The sequence below is a fragment of the Pinus tabuliformis genome, chromosome 8 (genome assembly GCF_031772625.1).
Source record: "Pinus tabuliformis cultivar Carrire ecotype Pingquan chromosome 8, CPIR1, whole genome shotgun sequence".
In the NCBI taxonomy this organism is placed as follows: domain Eukaryota; kingdom Viridiplantae; phylum Streptophyta; class Pinopsida; order Pinales; family Pinaceae; genus Pinus; species Pinus tabuliformis.
In genome coordinates this window covers 22129236-22151697 of record NC_142294.1, presented here as the reverse complement: position 1 = coordinate 22151697, position 22462 = coordinate 22129236, and the positions used below count along the sequence as shown (strand labels likewise).

At 37.8% G+C, this 22462-nt stretch overlaps 1 protein-coding gene and 1 pseudogene across 3 annotated transcripts in view; one reads left to right on the top strand and one right to left on the bottom strand.

The window, feature by feature from the left end:
* The window catches only part of LOC149233950 (uncharacterized), a 141029-nt gene that overhangs the window by 54909 nt on the left and 63658 nt on the right, over nt 1–22462 (bottom strand). The gene's annotated exons all lie outside the window — the stretch shown is intronic.
* On the top strand, nt 11560–12206 carry LOC149233951 (germin-like protein subfamily 1 member 1 pseudogene; annotated as a pseudogene).

Sequence of the window (22462 nt, the reverse complement as noted above, 5' to 3'; positions counted from 1 at the left end):
AATTCAATGCGAGGTTTGTGGCTAGAGGGTTCTCCCAGGTAGAGGGAGTTGATTATGAGGAGACCTTCGCTCCCATGGCTCGATATACTTCGATCCGCTCCATTATATCGATAGCAGCAGAGATGGGTTGGAAGATCCACCAGATGGATGTGAAGACTGCATTTCTCAATGGCTTCATATAGGAGGAGGTGTACATTGAGCAACCACAGGGCTTTGAGGTGCATGGGAAGGAGTCCCATGTGTGTAGACTAAAGAAGGCCCTTTATGGCCTGAAGCAAGCTCCCAGAGCTTGGTACTCCAGGATAGATACATACTTGCAGGGGATGGGTTTAACAAAGAGTGAGGCAGATCCGAACCTTTACTTTATTGTGATAGGTGAGGAGCCTCTCATTCTGGTGCTATATGTGGATGACTTGGTCATTACAGGTCCAGAGAGACTCATAGAGCACTGCAAGAGAGATCTTGCGGCGAAGTTTGAGATGAAGGACATCGGCTTGATGCATTACTTTTTGGGTTTGGAGGTGTGGCAGGAGGGGCATTTCTTCTTGGGCAGGGGAAGTATATTGTGGACATCCTTGGCAGATTCCACATGGAGGATTGTAACCCATGTCGACACCGATGATCACCAACTGGAAGAAGCTTCATACTTCGGATTCCAAGTTGGTGGATCCCACATTGTACAGGCAGCTGATTGGTTCCTTGATGTATTTGGTCAACACTAGACCAGATATTTGTTTTGCAGTCAACACGATGAGTCAGTTTATGTGTGAGCCTAGGAAGGTTCACTGGGTGGCTGCAAAACACATTTTACGGTACTTGCAGGGGACAGTGGATTATGGTTTGGACTACAGGCAGGGGGATGGAGTGAGATTGGCAGATTATACTGATTCTGATTGGGCAGGTTGTGCTTCTGATAGGAAGAGCACTTCAGGGTGTTGTTTTGGGTTGGGTTCAGCAGTAGTGTCATGGTTCACCCGGAAGCAGCAGTCAGTAGCATTGAGTTCAGCAAAAGCAGAGTATATGGCAGCCAGTCTAGCTAGTTGTGAGGCCATCTGGCTTCGCAAGATGTTGTTTGGCTTATTTGGTCAGCCGTTGAGACCTTCAGTGATTTACTGTGATAATCAAAGTTGCATTAAACTCATGGAGAATCCAGTATTTCATGACAGGTCAAAGCATATCGGGATCAAATATCATTTCATCAGAGACTGTGTTCAAAAGGGCGCTGTGAAGCTTGAGTATATTCCCACTGATGAGCAGGTTGCAGATATTCTTACCAAAGCCTTACCACGGGGCAAGCATGACTACTTCAAAGACAAGATGGCTGTGGTGAGGAACACCTTCCTCAGTAAGAGGGAGTGTTGAAATTTGGTACCGGAGGACAGGTGGTTCCCTAAGGCTTTGATCTTTGGCCTAGGGAAAAGTGTCCAAAAGAATTTATTTTTTCTCCTAAAGTGACTTTATAATTTTTTATAAAGTCAAATCTAATTTTAAAATGACTTTAAGTGATAAAGTTACTAAAGTCTAATTTTAAAGTGACTTTAATAAAGTCAATGTAAAATTAGAAAGGAAAATTGACTTTGGAAATAAATGACTAAGTGGGTCTTTATTAAAGTGGGGTGAATTAAAAAAATAGAAAGTGAGATTTAAATGAGCATTTAATCTCACCCCTAGATCTCAATCTATTTCAGCCATTGGATTTAGGGATTCCCCAAAAGTCACTTAGGGTTAGATTAAAGGAGGAAAATGAGGAAAAAGTCATTCATTCTTTCATGAGCACATTGGGAGAAGGAGAGCAAGAGAGCAAGGGAGATTTCTGGACAGGGAGGAGGAGGAGCCAGCAGCTTGGCACACATTCCAAGGCAGCATTTTAGCAAATCTGTACAGCTGAGTTAGCACACAATGAAAGGCAGATATTGGGCACGATTTTCTAGAAATCCGTACAGCAAGTGCACAGAAATCGAGGAGCAGAAATCCGTACAGCAAGTGGTTGTACCTTGGCACGCAAATCGAGGCAAATCTGTATAGCTGTACTACTGGTTTTTTTCTGCACGCAAATCGAGAAAATCCATACAGCGTATTTATGGCAGCTTGCATGCTTTTCTAGGCAAGTCGTACAACAGCATTTAAGGCTGAAATTTAGGCACAAAAATCGAGGAGGCCGTACAACATTTATTGTTGTTTTGTTTTGCGAGTTTTTCCAGTTGGCTGTGAGGCACGGAAAACGAGATAAGTTGTAAAAGTTTGCTTGCTGATTTTTTGTTGAATATTTCTCACTGTAAAAAGCATTTTTCAGAAATAATGTTGGACACCTAATCCTAAAGGGTTAGTGTGGAAGCCGAATGGACAAAGCAGTCCAAGAGACCTTGGGATCTGAAACCCAAGAGTCATATGTTGTACTATAAATGTATATCTGATGTTAATAAAAAATATGCACTCACTGATTTATCTTTCATATGTTTGTGCTGTCCATGTGAATTTAACATGGTATCGGAGCCACTTGTGTTTCTGTGGCCTGTTATGTGCACGTCAGTCCTGCACCTCTGCCCATAATTCTGTGTCTGAGCTGCTCAATCTGAGTGCTGCCTCTCTGTCATGCGTTTCATTCTCTGGGTTGTATACTTGAGTGTTTCTACCTCTGTCGCTGGACTGACATATCAGAGATGCGTTGGTTAATTCTCTGCGCATCCGTTTTGAACCATCACCGTCCTCCCACCATCGATGCTCTGCCATAACGCCTAACATGGTAAACAGGAGCAAATTGGTCAAGGAAAACTCTACGCGCCTCCAGAATCAAACTTTGGGGATTGTTCGAAATTTCTGCAATCTCTGATTTCACTTTCACTAGCTGTTTCATCTAATTATGTCTCTGCGATTCTGAATCTGCGACTCTGAATCTGCCATTTTCTGTCCTGCCATTCTGAGTCTGCTCAGTCATTATTCCTCTGTAGTAATCTGCTCCATATTCCAACGCATCTGCGCATTCTTGAGTTTCTGCATCTGAGAGACTAAGCTTTTGTTTCGGCTAAGCCACCACAATATTGAGAAATGGCGTTTGACTGGCTGCCTTGTCAGGGCCATTCTCTATTGCATTTCTTTTAAGGCCATTCTCTATTGCATTTCTACTGTTTCGGTAATGCGAGGGATTAAAACCGTAATAGATATTTATAATGTTGTGGCTGGTTGAAGATTAATCACTCTGAGAGGCCGCTAGTGTGATTATTCGTGCAGAAGCTAAGATGGGATCGATCGGAGAACTCGTTAACCACTGACCCTCCGGCCGCTGTAGCTGCTGAAGGTCGATATTTATTTTTATGAAGGCTCCATCATGCGAGTTGAATTCGAAACCTGTGGTGCGGTGGTTGTATTGACTGCATGAAGCAACTCTGAAGCAAACACTGGACAGGCCGCTGCCAAGGCCAATGCGCGTCTCCAGAACTTGGGGATATTCGAGTCAGCCACCATTACTTTGGACGCTGGCCCTCCGGAGCTACCAGACACTGCCAATGTAATCGTGGAGGTCCAAGAATCTGACAAACCTTTTTCTGGTGACATCGGCATTTTCTCAAAACCTGAGGCACATGCTTGGACTGTTGAGGGAAAGGAACAGCATTGGCGACATCGTTGCTGAGGAAATTTATCCCACTGATTCGATCTTGTATTAAAAGGCGGCCCCAAAGCTGGCTTTCACAGAGCTGGAGTAATTCTCATCCACCTACAGCTTCAATGCCCATTCCATTTCGTGTTTGTACATTTTTAAGCTATGTGTTTTTTTCTATCGAATTCCATGGCTCCGCTATTATGAATGTTATCCGAGTTCTGCTATTTATTTGGATTTGGAATCCCATCCATCGCAGATATTTAGTTTAGAGGTTTGTACATGTTTGGAAAATTATATTTGTCTCCGAGGACAGGGCCAGAGGAAAGCGCCATAACAAAGTGCTATAGTGTCTTCGAAAAGGCCATTTCTGGCATATGCTTTAATCATTGCATTGAATAAGCAAATATTTGGTTGGGGTATTCTATCAAACACTTGGCGCGCATTCTCGACAGTTCTTCGCGTGGAGTACACGTCAACAAGTTTGGAACCTAAAAATGTATCTTTTTCAAATCCATCTGTGATCATACGGGCATGAACTTGCCCCACTGCTTCGATATTTGTATAAATTTCTAACACAGAAGCGTAGACTGCAGCGTTGGAATCCACATTAATGCCTCTGTGTCGTGTTCGATTCATCGGCTTTGTTCTCAATTTTTGTGGGTAGTGTTGCTTAAGATGATGAAATAAGCGCATGACGTCTACAGGTTTGAAAAGAGCACGCTAACGACATTGCAGAAGCAATGATAATCTGATATTATGGATAACAGTGTGGCAAGCCATGTGGGGTTTCAAGATATGTCTTCCTATTTAGTGGCATTCCAGAAGAGTTGAATAAAATAATCAATAAACGCCAGGCTTTCAAAACTGTGCTGGTAATACCGATCATTAAAATTACTGAAACGGCAATGGCTATTGGAGTGTAAATATCTTTGTCGAATTCAAAGTCTCAGTCTCAGTGTCGATGCTATGAGAGTGAATATACTTATTTGGATTTCTGAAGAGATATGTTGTATCCATCTCATCGTGTAACCAAGTTCTCTGCTTCCCAGCTACTTCTTCATTACAGTCTGTTGGCTAAGATGTTTTTTTCTGTGTAATTTTGCGCACAATATGTTCATGGAAAAAATATGTCATATGGTATGAAATTGTATGGTATATGGAAGTATATTGAAAAGCTACATACTTGAAGATTTTTTTTTGAAGACAAAGTGGTACACCAATCATTTTTTTGCAGTCAAAATGGATAGAATGGGTGTTGTATTAGAATTGCTGAACACTCTAATACATTCTACCACGGACAATACAATTATGATTGATAAAGCCATTGTCGCAAACATTCAAATCTGTTTGAAAAATGTACAAGAAAATATTGAGTTTTTGCAGCTGGAAACAAAGCTACAGCAGGAAGAATTACAGCAGTGGAGTCATCATTCTGAACCTGTTTCTGTTCAGAACATTGAGACTGCAACCCATCAACAGCAAGTCAGTAATGTTACTGTTCATTCAAATAAAGCAGCAGTTGTACATGCAGATGCAGAAACTAAGTCTGCACTTCCCAAGCCCATCATCAGACCTTGGGAACAGCTTGTCCACAACAAGCACAGAACTGGTCTTGGTTATGACAAGGACTTGTCCTTTCATATTCTAGACTATGCCAAGCCCATTCAGTTTCAGAGTGCTGGATTCATTGATGACATTTCACCTGCTTCTCATGACAGTTCAGCTTCAACTGTTCCAGACTCTGCCTCTCTTCCACAGCAACACCAACAACAACAACAACAACAACAGATCGTGAAATGCCAACACTGTGATCGAGTTGGCCATCTGAAAGATCACTGTTTTGATCTTCATCCATGTGAGCACTGTCATAAAACCAGCCATTCTTCACACAGGTGCTTCAAAAACAAACGTCCTGCAAGAACAAAGATTCATCTTGGATGGATCGCTTCTTGGCAATGGGCATCAACAGCCAAGAAGATATTCCAAACACATGTCAGAACTTGTTCCAGAGTATTGAACAGTCTTGCAGTTGAGTTTTCTCCATCTTCTCACCTTGTACCTGACAGGGGGGGAAATGATGGTCATCTACAAGCTTCAAAGTCACATCAAGCGAGCCTGAGCCACAACCTGCCACACCAGTTTCAGAGTTGTAGCCAGAGACAAGATGCCTGAACATGCCTTCAGTTGGCAATCTGGGACTTCCTCTAGCAGAAGACTCCAACTTCTTACCAGTTTTGGAAGAGTTCCAGGAATAGCAGAGTTGTTGGTCATCCTTAAACCATCACAGATTAAGAACACTTCCTCTAGCAGAAGACTCCAGCTTCTTGCCAGTTTTGGAAGAGTTCCAGGAATTGCATTAAGCATTCCAGAGTTGTTGGTCATCCTTAAACCATCACAGATTAAGAACACTTCCTCTAGCAGAAGACTCCAGCTTCTTGCCAGTTTTGGAAGAGTTCCGGGAACTGCACTAAGCATTCCAGTGTTGGTGGTCATCCTTAAACCACCGCCCTTTTTTTTACCAACATTTCATAGAGCACATTCAGCCTAGTGCTGCCATGCATTTTTGCACATTTTGTATTACAGCTCTCTTCTTGGACTCATACATAACCCTTCGGATTAAGGGAGGGAATGTTGGACACCTAATCCTAAAGGGTTAGTGTGGAAGCCGAATGGACAAAGCAGTCCAAGAGACCTTGGGATCTGAAACCCAAGAGTCATATGTTGTACTATAAATGTATATCTGATGTTAATAAAAAATATGCACTCACTGATTTATCTTTCATATGTTTGTGCTGTCCATGTGAATTTAACAAATAAGAAGGAGCTCTCGAACTGGTTTTCCCCAAGAGTTGTAGGGGGTTTTTCCAGGGTCACCTTAACCAAAAATCACTGTGTTTAAATGTGTTGAATCACTGTTTGTATGTGCTGAATTTTATATTTCTGCATTTTCCAGCATTCTGTAATTTTTCCAGAATTTGTGTTTTCAGCAAAATTTATTTTCCAGTGGTTGAATGTATGGATATGGGAAAGGGCATTTAACTATTTTGGAGAAATAAGGTGAAACTGAAAACCAGGGTGGGAAATGAGAAATTTTACAATCTGTATCCACCTTTCACGTAATAGGTGTACTTGTTGTCTACACAAATCAAATCGACAACCCACCCTGAACCAGAGTCACATCATGAGATACCTTTTTGGTCCTCAACTATAATTTTTCCACCCCAGGTAATCGTTGTCCTTATGTTCTCAATTAAACAAATAAATTGCAAAATTTAATTAACATAGATAGATAAATTCTGAACACAGCAATAATCACAAAATATTGGAAAACATTAGATAGTGGAAGCACACATGCACAGAGTGAGTTTTCCTTATAAATCAGCCTTTCATTCCTTAACCAAAGCTTACAAGAAAACCTCCACAAACTGCTTAACCTAACAGCTACATGGGCTGGTCAAATACCCAAGAACTGAGCTCTATGGCTTTCACTGAGGGTACAGACTACACAAAAAACAAGGAACATCTGTTGTTTGGCCTGTTGTGCAGCACTATACAGATCCATATGCACTTGTTGTACAACTGCTATTGTATGGCCCTCCTTCAACCTGTTTGACTGTTGATTGACTCTATTCTCCCCGTAGTTTCTTTCTCTCCTTTGGTTGCTTATCTACTATTTTGTCTTTCTTATGTTTCTCTGAAACCTTAATCTACCAAAACCCTAATCTGATTTTGAGATGTACAATTGAGATTAAATCTCAACTACACCATTCGTGCATTAAATGCACTTTATTAGACAAAATTGAAAAGCATAAGAGATTTCACTTTATCCTAAGTGAATTAATAGTTAGATGAAGCGAACAAAGTTCCTTCTATAAATTAATTACTCCAAAAGACTTGGAATATCAAATTATCCATTAAGGATATAAATATTATATTAAATATATGAATAAGAATGAGAATATGAATGATTTACAAATGAGAACAAGAGGCTTGCTTATATACCAAGCAAGTGTCTCTCCATGAAGAGTCATGTCCTATTAGACACGCCTCTTCAACCTAATTACTAGCTTAGCTAACTATTATTTATGATTATTATCTTTTACATTATATTTATATTATTTATATATTTTATTCATTACATTGCCTTCTTCCTCAAAAAGCTTTGTCCTCAAAGCTTGTCGATGAAAAAGGCTTGATCTCTTTTTCGGCTTCGAACGTCTTTCTCTCTTGGAATAGTCATCCTCGTTGATACAAGTTGATATGATCTTCTTAGTGACAAACAAAATTGTCGCACTGAGAAGGGATCAGACCATCCGAGATTAATCTTTTGTATAGTATTCTGATCACTGGAATTTTGTAACGACTTGTTAGCATAAGATTGGATTGAGATTACATCACTCTTCTCTGGAACATTAGTTTGTTGTTTCTGGTCTGAATGGTCCTGATACGTAGCATGGTTGAGTTGTCTACTCTCATGATTCGGATGCCGATAGGGTACTTTTTTGGTTTGACTTTCCCTTATTGGGCATGTGGCAATTTTTATATTTTCTTCTGGCAAAGATGTTGTTGAGTTGGTTATGGAACATTCACTTGGGATGTTCATTGTTTGAACTGCAACATCTAAGTGTGTCGTTTCTTCAACTAACTTGTCTTCTTGAGTTGTCAAATTGATTGGATCGGTATTCGTTCCCTTATTTTCAACTTGAATTGTTGCGACTATAGATTTCGATACTTCTTCTTGAGTGAATTGTTCTAACTTATCTTTTAATGCCTTCTTATCATCCTTAAGTTTCTTAATTTGAGTGAGTAGACTTTGATTATGGTTTTTCAGTCGTAAAAGTTCTTTGATTTCTGATTTATCAACCTTATTTTCAATGTTTTGAATTTTAAGATTTTCATCTTTTAGATCTTTGATTTGTTCTAATAAATTTTTATTAAGGTTCTTTAAATGTAAATTTTCCTCTTCTTGTTCTGATAAATGCTGCTAGAGTTCTTTCTTTGAGACTTTAGTCTTCTTCACTTGCGCAAGTAATTTTTCGACGTGATCCTTAAGACAAGAAATTTCTTCGTCCTTTTCCATTATTTCTTTGTAATGCATATCCACAAGATTTTTATGTTCGTGTTCTAACGCTTTCTTGTTTTGTTGACTTTTGGATATTTTGCCATTCTCTTGATCTTTTAACTACACTTTCTCAGTACACTGGATTACATCATTTTGTGGGGGTGATGATGGGCTTTCAACTTGAAATGTGGATTCTGTTTTCTTCATTTCCTTATATCTTGCCATTAATTTTCTCATTTTTCTTGCTATTAATTGTTTATCTGCATCACTTAAAAGTTCGACTAAGGTAAAAGTTTTGTAACATTTTGTGCAAACCACATTTTGATTTTTGAATGATTCTTGACAATTAGGGTATCCTTCTGAACAAAAAGGACATAGTGCAAAGAAACCATTGTTCTTTGTGGACGACATCTCCTTTTTTTTTTTAATAATTTTTTTTTAATATATATAAAAAAAATTTAACTCTCTTTTTATTTTATAGATATCGCTCTTTTTTTTTTTTTAATCTATAAAATATATTTCCACTTCTCTTATAAAAATCTAATATATATCTATATATATATATATATATATATATATTTCAAATATTCTCTTCTTCTTCTTCTTCTTCTTCTTTTTGTTCACTCTTTTAATAAAAAAAATTATATATATTATATAATTTTAATTTATATATATTATGTCCGCATGGGGTAGCTCAAGTGGCAATGGCCGTGGAAATGAAGTCTCACCGAACCGGAGATCTTGGGTTCGATTCTTGTGCTACCCTCCCTAGAAATGGGGTGAATAACGGACATGTAAAAACTCGAAAATGAGAAGGTCCCACCTAAGCTTACAAAAAAAATTTATATATATTATAAAATTATAATTATATAAAATTTATGTATACTTTTTTGAGACCCACTTTTCCTTTTATATGTAACTATATAAGGCTTATATGGTATCCCTTTTTATAATTATAATAATATTTTTTTTCTCAGAAAATTTGGATGAGAGGTACGGTCACAATCTTTAGATTTGAACGATTAAAATTATTTAGATCACACCTTTTTTCTCCAATGTTATCAAAATATCTTTTACTTTTGAAATACCATGGGCTATTACCATGGGTTGCTTTTAAAACCTCTTATAAAAGTAATATTTACCTTTCACGTAAGAGCTTTTGTATCCTTGTTTTTTCTTTAACTTTTGAAATACCATGGGTTGTTTTTAAAACCTCTGTTAAAATGTTCTCCATGTAAAAAGTAAAACGTATTCCTTTTGTTTTTTGTTTTTCTTTTTTTTTCTTTTAACTTTTTAAAATACCATGGGCAATTACCATAGGTTGTTTTTAAAACCACGGGCTTCTCCACGTAAAAAGTTTTAACTATACTTGGTATGAGATTTTGTATCCGTTTTGTTTTTTCTTTTACTTTTCTTCTTCTTTATTTTATTTTATTTACTTATATTTTTTTTGGTTAATTTTTTTTGTTTTTTTATGGCCAAAGGCCTAGAAAAACGGAGAAAAGGAGAAACTCCCAAATTCTGAGTAAAATGCTTCAATTGTACGGCAACAAGGTTGACGAATTTCAATAGTCAAGGACCTGGATAGGAGAACGAGCTCTGTGCACCAGTTAAGCAACCTAGAGGACCAAACTGCTCTGATACCAAATGAAGCGAACAAAGTTCCTTCTATAAATTAATTACTCCAAAAGACTTGGAATATCAAATTATCCATTAAGGATAGAAATATTATATTAAATATATGAATAAGAATGAAAATATGAATGATTTACAAATGAGAACGAGAGGCTTGCTTATATACCAAGCATCTCTCCATGAAGATTCATGTCCTATTAGACATGCCTCTTCAACCTAATTACTAGCTTAGCTAACTATTATTTATGATTATTATCTTTTACATTATATTTATATTATTTATATAATTTATTCGTTACATTAGAATTAGTGACCACTTCTCTAAAGTGGTCCCCAACGAAATGTGCAAAGCAGTTCCTGCACGTTCACACTAAAACATATGCAAGAAGCTGCACTGGAGCTAAATTAATCAACATCTGCTAGTAAAGGGTCCATTCATGCTTCCTAGATGTCTCCCAAGATCATCCAATTTGGTCCTATTAGCCCTAAGCACTCACCAAATCACATCAATAGTCAATGCATTGGATCCTTCTCCATGCTTGACTCTACAATGGACACTTCCTTCTCCTCGTCTTCAGCTTCTTACAGAGTTCTAGATACTCGTGCTCTCTCCTCTTCTTCCCCTTCGGTGTGACAACGATATCATGTTTTCTTTGATAAAGCTATATTTTGATTTATGCTTTATTGTAGTTGGTCATAAAGGTTAGAGAGATAAATACCAAAGTATTTTTGCTTAATGGGTAGGTCGAATCAATGAACAATAGTTTCAATATATGTGTGCAAAGGTGATACAGCAAAAATCCATAGTTGAAAAAATCAATTAGGGATAAAATACAAAAGTATACTCCAAATCCATATTCAAAATCCCAACTATATAAATGTGATGTAATTTAATCAAGTGAGCAATATATACTAATATTATTTTGTGTGTATTTCTGTGTGTCGTCTCCAATTTCAATTTCTTTGTTGGTATCAGAGCAGGTTCAGCCCTGATTTTCTCACAAGAGGAGTTGAGATCATGCAATTTTATCCATGATACTCCTCTGTACATAGATTAGTTTAATAGAGTGTTTGATCTATTGTTTGTGTGAGCATCTGCGTGTGAGATTTTGTGCGAACAGTCATTGATTTGATTGTTGCTACATTAAGGACTATGAGGGACCTAGACTCGTGTTTGGCCAAGCAGTGGCTCTGCACGGTGTAGAAATAAAATCACTTTTTGAGGTTGCAGATCAAAGTTGTAAACGCAGTTAGTGTCATTGCAATGGCCTTCGATGCTTTAATGATCATGGGCTCATGTTCCAGAGATTCTATGGGCATCCTCCTTGTTTCCCCGATGGTAATGAATAGTGTCCATGCAGATCCGGATGTGTTGCAGGACTTCTGTGTGGCGGACACAAAGTCTGCTATTTTCATGAACAAACTACCATGCCTAAATCCCAATGAAGCTTCTCCTTAGCACTTCATGACATCGCCCAATCCCTTATCCGGGGAACTTATCAGCCAATCCCTTGGGATTCAGTGTCATTCTTACGACCCCAGCTAACATGTCAGGTCTTAACACTGCTCAGATTGGCAATGGGTCCCATAGATGTGGCTCCAAAATCTGTGATACCTCCCAATATCCACCCGAGAGCCAGTGAAACGATCTTCGTAGTGAGAGGGGCATTGAACGTGGGGTTCGTAGATACCAGCAACAGACTCTTCTCTCATAAGCTCGTGGCTGGCGATGTGTTCGTTTTCCCCAAGGGGACCGTGCATTACCTCCAAAACATCGGAAAGATAACTGCGTTTATAGTAAGCGCCTTCAACAGTCAAAATCCGGGTACTGTGATCGTCCCTATGGCTACTTTTGCTTCAACTCTGGCCATTCCCCAAGAAGTGCAAAGTTGTTACTTGATGCAGAGATGACGCAGTTTGTGCTTGCAAAGGAGGAAAAGCCACGTAGTAGATATTTAATGGTTTCAGCAGCTGAGTTTGTTGAGAAAACAGTGTGTGAGATCCTGCTGATGTTTGTGGTTTTATTGGTGTTCTAATTTCACCAGTTGTAGAATTATTGAGTGGTGTGGATTTGATATTTAGTGGTGTAAAGTTATTATTATTTTATTTTTAAAATTTATATTATATGAAAGACCAATTATTGAACAGAATAGCATAGTTCAAGTTAGTGGTTCTCAATGTTCTTCGGTGCCAAGTGAACATATCACTAATTTGATTATGTGAGTATGTTATATGCTAATGAGTCTTATCGTTCTTCGATGCCAAGAGAACATATCACTAATTTGATTATGTGAGTATGTTTTATGCTAATGACTATTATCGTTCTTCAGTCCTTCAAGATCAACAGTTACAGGATATCTTTGTGTGTATGTCAAAAAGGTCAATTGTATGATTGACTGCTGGATAAGCTCAGTATCTAGACTGCTTGACTATATAACTAGAAGTACGTATTTTGATGCATATCAATGTACATGTTTGAAATTAGTTGGATATGAGACCAACTATATAAATCTGATGTAATTGAATCAAATGAGCAATATATATGAATATTATTTTGTGTGTATTTCTGTGTGATATGTCTCCAATATTATTTTGTGTGTATTTTTGTGTGCCAAAGATGGAGTGTGACTTAATAACTAGGCCTTGAGTGTGTTTTCTAAGTCTAGAGTCAATGTATATTACCATGCTAGGCATTATCTTGAGTGTAGCAAAATTGCATTAGGTTTTTAACTTTTTATAGGATTATTTTTAAATCAAAAATTTCCTGCAAAACGGGAACTTTTTAATTAAAATTTATGTAACAAATAAAAAAGTGGTACTAGGAAGACTCATATGGCATTTAAGTATTCATTTTTCATGCTCGGAGTGTAACGAACAAGGTTCATATACTCAGCAGACTACTTCAGAAAATCTGAAATATAGGAATATCCATAAGAGGACAAGTGAGATGATATTGTTACAAATGAGGACCCACTGATATACCTAGGCAAGTGCCCCTCTATGAAAGGTTATGTCCTTAGGGACATACCTCTTCATTAACCAACCACTAATTAATCATTATTTATGAAGTGTTATTATTATATATATTTACATTGTTATACTAAGTTGCAGGAAATGTTGCCCAGGGGTCCGTTTCCAGCCGGAAACGAAACGAAAACAAGGAAACTCGTATCGTACAGCCTGGAAACTCGTTTCCAGCTATATTGGCCCGTTTCACGTTGGGGAAACGTGGCCAATACGGTCGGGAACGAGTTTCCAGGCCGTACAACAGAGTTTCCAGTCAACATTTGACTTTTTTTTTCTTTTCTTTTTTTTTGCCACTTCTAATTTAGTGGGGCAGCGTAATGTTCAAGACTATGGCCCTAGCGTTAATATGCAGTTCATGGTAATGTTAAATTCTTAAAAACATTACCATGAAATGACTCAAGATGTTTGAGAGTGGTTTCACCCTCATTGGATTTCATATGGAGAAAGTAGAATTTTAGATCTCACTCAAAATCCAGCAGACTTATCTGTATTTCAGGATTTCAGGATTTGGAGGATTGCAATGTTTCCATTGGATTTTGTCATGTACTAGGGTATGGAACTTGTATTTAATCAAGAGAACCAAGCCCTCTATGCAGGGGAGACACCCAATAATCAAGAGCACCTAGGGTACTAGGGTATGGAATTTGTATTTAATCAAGAGCATTAAGGTCATTCGACTATGTAGGAGGAGACTCCCAATCAAGCACAAGAGAAGAAATTAGAAATTTCTCGTGGTTGATTTTGGATATTGCTATTTTCATTATGTGATCATTCATGAGTAAATGTGATGTAAATTTAGAGATTTATAGTTTATGCATTGACAATTGACAATTTAATCATAATGTAATAAATTACAATGTATTATGTATGCTTTATGATTGCACATATTTCTTAAATGTCCTAATATATATATATATATATATATATATATATTGCGTTTCACTGTTTCGAAAATTTGGGGGGGTCACGTTTCGTACCCGTGCCCGTTTCAAAAACTCGTACCCGCTTCCCTGTTTCGTGCAACTTAGTTTTTATATCAATATTTTATTCATAACATTGTCTTCACCTTTAGAAAACCTTTGTCCTCAAAGCTTACAAATGAAAGGGCTTGATCTCTTTTTTTGTTTCGCATGTCTTTTTGTCTCAGAATTGTGATCTTCATTTCTTCAACTTGTGGAACTATCATCTTCAATGATACAAGACGATATGAATTCTTGAGTGTGGTACAAAATTGTCACACTGTGAAACTGTCCAACCATCCAAAATTAATCTTCTGCAAAATGTTACTAGATACTTCATGTGAATTGCACTCACATTAGTAATCCTTGGAACATAAGTTCGTTGTTTTTGTTTTGAGTGATACTGCTAGGCAGATTGATTGACTTGTTTGCTCTTATGATTCAAATGTCGATAAGGAATTCTTTTGGTTTCACTTTCCCTTATAGAGTGTGTGGCAATTTTTTTATTTACTTCAGGTACTGAAGTTGTTGAGTTGGGTACAGAATCTTCACGTGGAATTTCCATCGTTTGAACTACAACAGTTGAGTGTGTTGTTTTTTCAACTAGATTGTCTTCTTCTTGAGTTGTGATATTCACTGGATTGATATCCATTCATTTTTCTTCAGTTTGGACGGTTACATTTGATGACTTTGATATATCTTTCATGGTTTCTTCTAATTTATTTTTCAATGACTGCCTATAATGTTTAAGTTTCTTAATTTGAGTGAGTAATTTCTCGCTATAGTCCTTAAGACAAGTAATTTCTTCGTTTTTGTCAATGGTGATTTTGTCAACTTCCCTTTGCATATTTTGTATCGCTTTTTTACTTTCTTGAAGAATTACTTTTGAAATATCTTGTATGTCTTCTGGCGTCACTAAATCTAGCTTTAAAGCAACATCATGTAGTGTTATTTATTTTCTTTTTGTGGTAAAATGTCAAAAACTCTTTTTTCTTATTTAGGATAAATGACCCTAGTAATTCCATCCAAGGCAAACCCAAGATTATATCACTATTGTCACAAAATAAGGATTTAACGGTGAATTGTGAGACAAAAATCTAGTCTCCAATGCTTAGTTGTAGATTTCCTATGTTATATTGTTCTTTATTCATCGAATTCATCTTTTCAATTATGTTTGATTGAGGAATCACTAATTGGTTAACACATTCAGTACTAACATAATTATTATCTTGAGTAGGATTGATAGAGATTATAACATCCTTTCTTGCAAGTGAACCTTGATTTTAAATAATGCATTAACACATTCTAAAAGTTTTAGGAAATCTTCCATCATTGGTCTCCATTTTACTTTTTTCCGGATGAACTTAGGGTTTTAGAAGGAAACTCCTTTAAATTTTGTTAATCCTTCAAACTTTATAATGAATCTTTTATAATCTTTTCTCCCTTAAAAGGAATTTCAATTACTTTTTCACCTTTTAATTTAATAATGCTTCCCCTTTTCTTTAATCATTCTTGTCTTCCCCTTTTCTTTAAAACACTTATATCTATTTTCTATATATATAGTGCAATAGCATGGTTTTTTCTTTGTTGATCAAAAGCACTATATTTATATTACCATGAAGAAAACATGTACATTCCAATTTTTGTTAGCTCATCCTACCTCATTCCGACCGGATTTGTTGGCGAGGAGAGCTAGAATATCAAGCAGAAGATTTAGCAATAGACGGAGACTGCTTATTTTCGTAGGGCTACAAAGCCATACTAGCCAAAAAACTAACAAAATAAGCAAACAACCTGTCAATGGCATATCAAGGTGACAAACGAGGATGGTGCATGGTTGGAGCTACTAGTTGACCCTGTTGCTCATGCATGTGGTAGTCAACGTTCACTAAGCTGGCCTCAAACTCTTGCAATCGTTCATTTGTTCGTCGATGGCTTCTGCAAACATTCTCCAATTGTTCCAAAATTTCTGACTGGATTTTGCGCTAGCTACTCCTCTTTGTCCAGACTGGCTGAGTGTTCCTCACTGGAGGATGAGTCATCGCCCACACAGGGGATTAGATGGCCATGTTGTCCACCCCCTCGGCAGGCTCTTCCTCGCTGACACGTCATACCTGCAGACGAAAGGAGTTCCCAGGACTAGACAAGACCCCATGCCAACTGACCCTCAAAATCACCACCACACTGCAATCTCCAAATTTCCCACCACGGGACAACACAGTGGCGAGGGGTCGATTCAACAATACTAACACACCAGGACTAGGCTCCGCTGAACAACCCGACACTATAGAAAGGAACCAACCCTGAAAATGGAGGCAGGCCCCAAGGTTTAACACAACAAAACACAGATCAGAGTTGAGAACCTCACAGACCGTGGGAGGCCAACCACCTTGAATGTCAAGGCCTCACGATACATATAGACAGACTCTCGGTTGCACCCAATTACCCACCCAAGCTCAAATCCAAGACAGACTGGGGCCTCAGATGAAAAGGGGGGGGCCACAATTGACCACAATTCCACAAAGAAAAGCTCGGATTAGTATCTCACAAGGACCTGAGGCACCAGGCTAAGATCGACAGCTGACTCACACCACCAAAACCCCACAGGAACACTGAACCAAGTCCCAACCCTGTAGCCTCTGAGAATGACTAGATTGAGACAGAGATGCCACCCTTTCACAAGGGCAATAGCCACGACAAGACCAACAAAAAGAGAATTAAATACAACCAACAAACACCAGCATGAGAGGTAGCACATTACCCAAATTCGCAGACCCTGACAATGCCACTAGCATAGAGAGAAGATAATCGGTGGATGGAAGAGTAGTGACCCAAAAAAGAGCCAACCACCCTGCAAAGCGGTATCTTCAAACACAAAATCTCCCGGTTCCCAAACGAAGTCCTGAGAACAATACCACGCACAGGGGTTGACTTTGGCGTTTAATCCCTCACTACCCTGGCCATTCGGCTTTCACGACAAGCCTGAATAGCAAACGTAATCGTCACCACCTTCCACACCGTCTCTTCTGATCGCCCAACACAGCCAAACACTCACATTCCGCAGCGAGACCATAACACTTAAGGTTTCCTTCTCCATAAGCGTCCTTTGTCGGGCCGAGTGCCCAGCACCTACCCTCTTTAACATCCACATGGGAGACAGGTGGCTGGGGGTGGGGATCCCAAGGCCCCCTCAACCAAGGGTCAGTCCCCCGCATTGAGGGATAATGGAATACCACAGTTGTTTTCTTTCCTTTTTCTTTCCTTTTCTTGATAACTTCTAATATATATATATATATATATAACTTCTTTTAACTATGAAATGTTAATATTCTTATCCTTTTTTAATAAAACTTCCTTCTAATGAAAAAAACGTGACCCTATGAATTGTCACCCCACACCATTCACTCACACAAGGAATTTATCTGGGCTATAGCAAAATCTATACAGAGGGTGGCGACTAGTGGTGATAATCTGTTGATGGCACGGTGTTAATGACATTGGATCAAGCAGCAGCAGTGAGAATGACAATGGATCGAGCAGCAGCAGTGAGAATAACAGTGGATCAAGCGAGAGCACGCCAAGTTCGACTGGAATCTAGACAGGCGTAGAATGGGATCCGCAACAGGGGCAATGACAAGTGAGGAATGAGGGTTGGATAACAATTGACAATGTTGCGTGACAAGGGTTGCATTATGTTGTATGAAGGTTTTGCGGTGGCAAGAGTAATGTCTGATGTGTGGCCGAGTTGTTGCAGAGAAGGGGTGTTGGCAGATAGCAAAGATGAAAACGTCGTGACAAGGTAGCGAGTCACAAGCCGTGGATGACTGGTCGGTCTGCACTGGCAAAGGCTGTTGTCTGTCGTCAGCGATGGTGGACGGTCAAATTGAATTTTAATTTATTGTTATTTTTATTTTTATTTTGGGTTTGTTTCAATTATATTACATTTCATTTTTTTTCTTAATCTCTTTCTTTATGTAACTTTTGTTTTCGAATTTTTATTTTTATTTTTTAGAATATTTTTTAATAAATAATCTTTTTTTTAATAATATTTTTTATATCATTTTTTTAATCCTTATATATACTCCTTCTTCCTTCTTCTTTTTTTAATATATATATATATATCAATCTTTCTTTAATATATACCAGTGTTAATTGGGAGCAGGAGCGAAAACCGGAGTGGGAACGACATTTTCAGAAGCTCCCGATTTGGGAGCGAATCCCGGAGCGTTATATATATATATATATATATATTGATACATATATGTCAACAAAAACATGTAGAATAATGAATTAAATATAATTAAAAAAAAAACATAGATTGAACCATACAACAACAATCATCTAGAAGTTATAATCTTCATCAACCATGTCCACAAGTTAGTAACATAGTAACATACAACATATTGAGTCTCAAGATTCATCAATCTTAAAGTTTCAAGCTTTCAAAATTCAATATATAACATTTATCATCACTGATCACCAAGGTTGTACTTGTAAGCTAAGTGTAACCATTACAACAAATAATATCTAACATGAAATGAAATGTCATAAAATGAAATGAAATGAAACAACTTTCAACTTTCATGAAGCATCATATTCATAATTCATTACTAATGAGTTATAATTGCCAACTTAAAACTTAAATTGTCATATATTGTCTAAAAAAATATCATAATAAATATGAAAGAGTCAATAGTTATAAAAACTACTAGAAACTAGAAAAGAGAAGTAAATCTATTATCTATTTCTTATGCTTGGGCATTTTTCCACCACAAGAAATGTCTAATTTTTTAGTCTTGTTGGAAAATCAAGATCTTTGTCATTAATATCACTCTCTAAGCATTAATATCCAGAGGTATCTTTGTCATTACCTCTGTATCTGTATAGGGATCTTTGTCATTAATATCACCTCTAAACATTAACATAAGATAGAAAAAGCATAGCATGTCAAGTCAAGATTTTGTTTGAGTGATGCGTACATTTTTAAGAGGGTCATGATAGAGGAGTTTGACAACCAATGTCACTAACATCAAGGTACATAGAGGGATTGGTGCTCTTGATTATATACGAGTTTCATACCCTAATACATGACAAAATTCAATGGAAACATTGCAATCCCCCAATCTTGAAATCCTGAAAAAATGATAAGTCTGTTGGATTTTAAATGAAATCTAAAATTCTACTTTCTCCATATGAAATCCAATGAAGCCGGAACCACTCTCAATCATCTTGACTCATTTCATGGTAATGTTAAAAATTTAAGTAAAAGGATGAAAATGAAGATTAAGAAGAATGTCACTTTTACTTTAAGAATTTAACATTACCATGAATAGCATATCAATACTAGGGCCATAGACTTTATCATTAGGCTACTCCACTCAAAATTATTTGTTTCTTTCAAAAAAAATAGCATTTCGAACATTACTACAAAAACAAAATTGCAAAAAAGGCAAAACACTCCCGAAAAGGCAGGGAATGAAAAAAAAATTATGGAGCGCGCTCCCAACCCTCTCCCTAGCCGCTGCCGCCCGGAGCGCCGATTGGGAGCAGGATGGGCGGGGGCGCTCCCCCGCAACACTGATATATACTTATCTTTCCTTTTTTCTTTTTCTTTTAAATAGGCAATGGCATCATGGTGAAATGGAGAATCCTCAAAAACTTTGTAGCAAAACGCTTGAATTGCGACGGAAACAAAGTTGATGGCCAAAGGCTGGATCAGATTGGCTTTGTGCAGCAGTTGAGCAGCCAAAGGATCGAATAGCTCTGATACCAATGTAACGAATTGTAAAGAAATCTAGGGGCAACTAGATTAGGTGATTTCTCTTACTTTGATAACTACTTGTGATGTAATTAGTTAACTTGATTAGCTTCTTCTTACACTTGATTATTATTAGTGTTCTTTATCATCAAACAGCTACCAAACAATAAAATCAATGAGAAAATAGGACACAAGATGTAGGCGATCAGCCAGGGCCAAAACCTCTCCAACTGAGAGGAAAACCCACAAGAATTCTTCTCTTCTTATAAAACTTGAATTGACGAATTCCAAAACCTATGACCCTTGACCAAGACCCTCCAAGACCAAGTCAAACCTTGCTTCCAGCAACTTCTTGCAATTTTGACTTACCCAACTTATTCTTCTGGAACTTCAACCTACCTAGCAACTTCTTCTGCAATTTCGACCTACCCAGCAAACTCTTTCGCAACTTCAACTTGCGCAACAAATTCTTTTGTCTAGCAAATTCTTCTGCCCTGCAAATTCTTTTCTCCAGCAAATGTAGAAACCCTAACACAAGAGAGAGATGCCCAAAAACTTCGATCTAGTTCTCCTTCTCCTTTTTCGTCCTTTACCAGCTTCTATCTTAAGAAGATCAAACTTGCTTGAGTGAGTGGCCAAATGAGGTCGAGTTCCTTCTTATTTATAGGCTTATGAGGGGTACGAATTGCTATCTTTCGGCCAACTTGACCCTTCATGTAGGCCAACGTGATCTTTGCACCATGATGAGGTCTTGGAGGTTCTTTTGACTCAAATAAATTTTCTTTACAATATGTAACATGTCTGAATGGGTCATTCATACATGACAATGACTCAATTGACTTTATGACATACCTAGAAGCACTCAATGGGCGCTTGACCCAAAATTAAATTTCCCTTGAGCATTAAAGCCATGCCTCAAGAATAACAATAATAAATTTATTTTTCTCTTTTCATTAAATACATAAAATCATGATTACATATGCCATTATGAAGACCGAACCTAGTTACATATTTCAACACTCCCTCTTAACTAGAGAGGTATTCATAATCCATACAAGGTACTTGGACATTCTCAGTTTGAAGAATTCTCATAAGAAGAGTCGGATTGGTAACCTATCTGTATAACATCATGTCAACCAGCATTGTCACAGAGCAAGGCCTTGACTAACAACTCTATCTCTCCACAATATCAGAGCACAATGCTGGCAAGACCAATGATTTATAGACACCTTCATCATTATCTCTCAAGGAACATACCCGACCCGGGTGTTCACAGGGTATGCCCTTCCAGGACTATTCTTATCTTGGATTCCCAATCTTCAAAGAATATCAGTCCTTTACGACTACTATTATCTTGGATGCCCTACAACATCCTCAAAGAATATCGGATGCCAAATGCTTACCCAATCCTCCATTCTTTCTTCCCAAAGTGAAGACAAGAATGATGTGTCTATCTCTTCCTCTCAACTAGAGAGGATATACCCATTCCTATGAAGGAATGTACCCATTCCTATAAAAGGAATGTACCCAAGCTCCCTCTTAACCAGGGACTTGACCAAGACCCCTCTTAACAAGAGGACTCGCTTCCAACAGCGTTCTGCTCTAGGTGGAGATCATGGGACCTTCAGCTACTTGTAGAGTGCCTTCTTTCGATGTCATGAAATTCATCTTCAAAATTTTGTGGAGCCTTCTTCTTTTCATAGGGCTTGTAGGGCACAGGCCATCCATCACTTTCCTAAGTGATGTCATCCTTCTTTTTTTATCAGAAAGTGATTTTCTAGTATGCAACTGGCTTTCCTTCATACAACTACCTCTTCCACATCATGTTTCCTTAAGTATCTTCCATCCCACCACATTAGTGCTAGTTGTAGGTGACATCTACAACTCCTTTTCGGTAGCCCTAACCCATCCAAATGTTATTCAAAAAACCAAAAATGAACATCAAATCAAAAATAACTTTTGTAATGGCCTTTCACCATGACATTTGTTGCTAGAGACATCAACATCCTGCATATTCATAAACAAATCTTCAAGACTTTCAATGTCAAGGATCTTCTTCCTTTTCAGATTTTATCAAAGGTCTTCATACCTTTCCCATGGAGATGTCACATTAGATTCATTGGATGTTGATTCCTTGTGACCATAGTTGCAACTTTCACGATCTCTTCTTTCTTTCTTCACATATTGCTCCTCAAGAACATCCATCTGTAGTTCCTTCACCTTTGTTAACCACCTCATATTCCATATGAGGACATATTATGTTGATTTCATCTTGTCAATATGTGAACCATGCCTTCATGCATCTTTCCAACGAAAGAGATCCCTTTTCTTCGATCATGCTCATGAGGTAGAGCATTCATCCATGCTATCTGCAACTATATGATGACATGACTCAATCTTATCAAATACATGCATACATACCT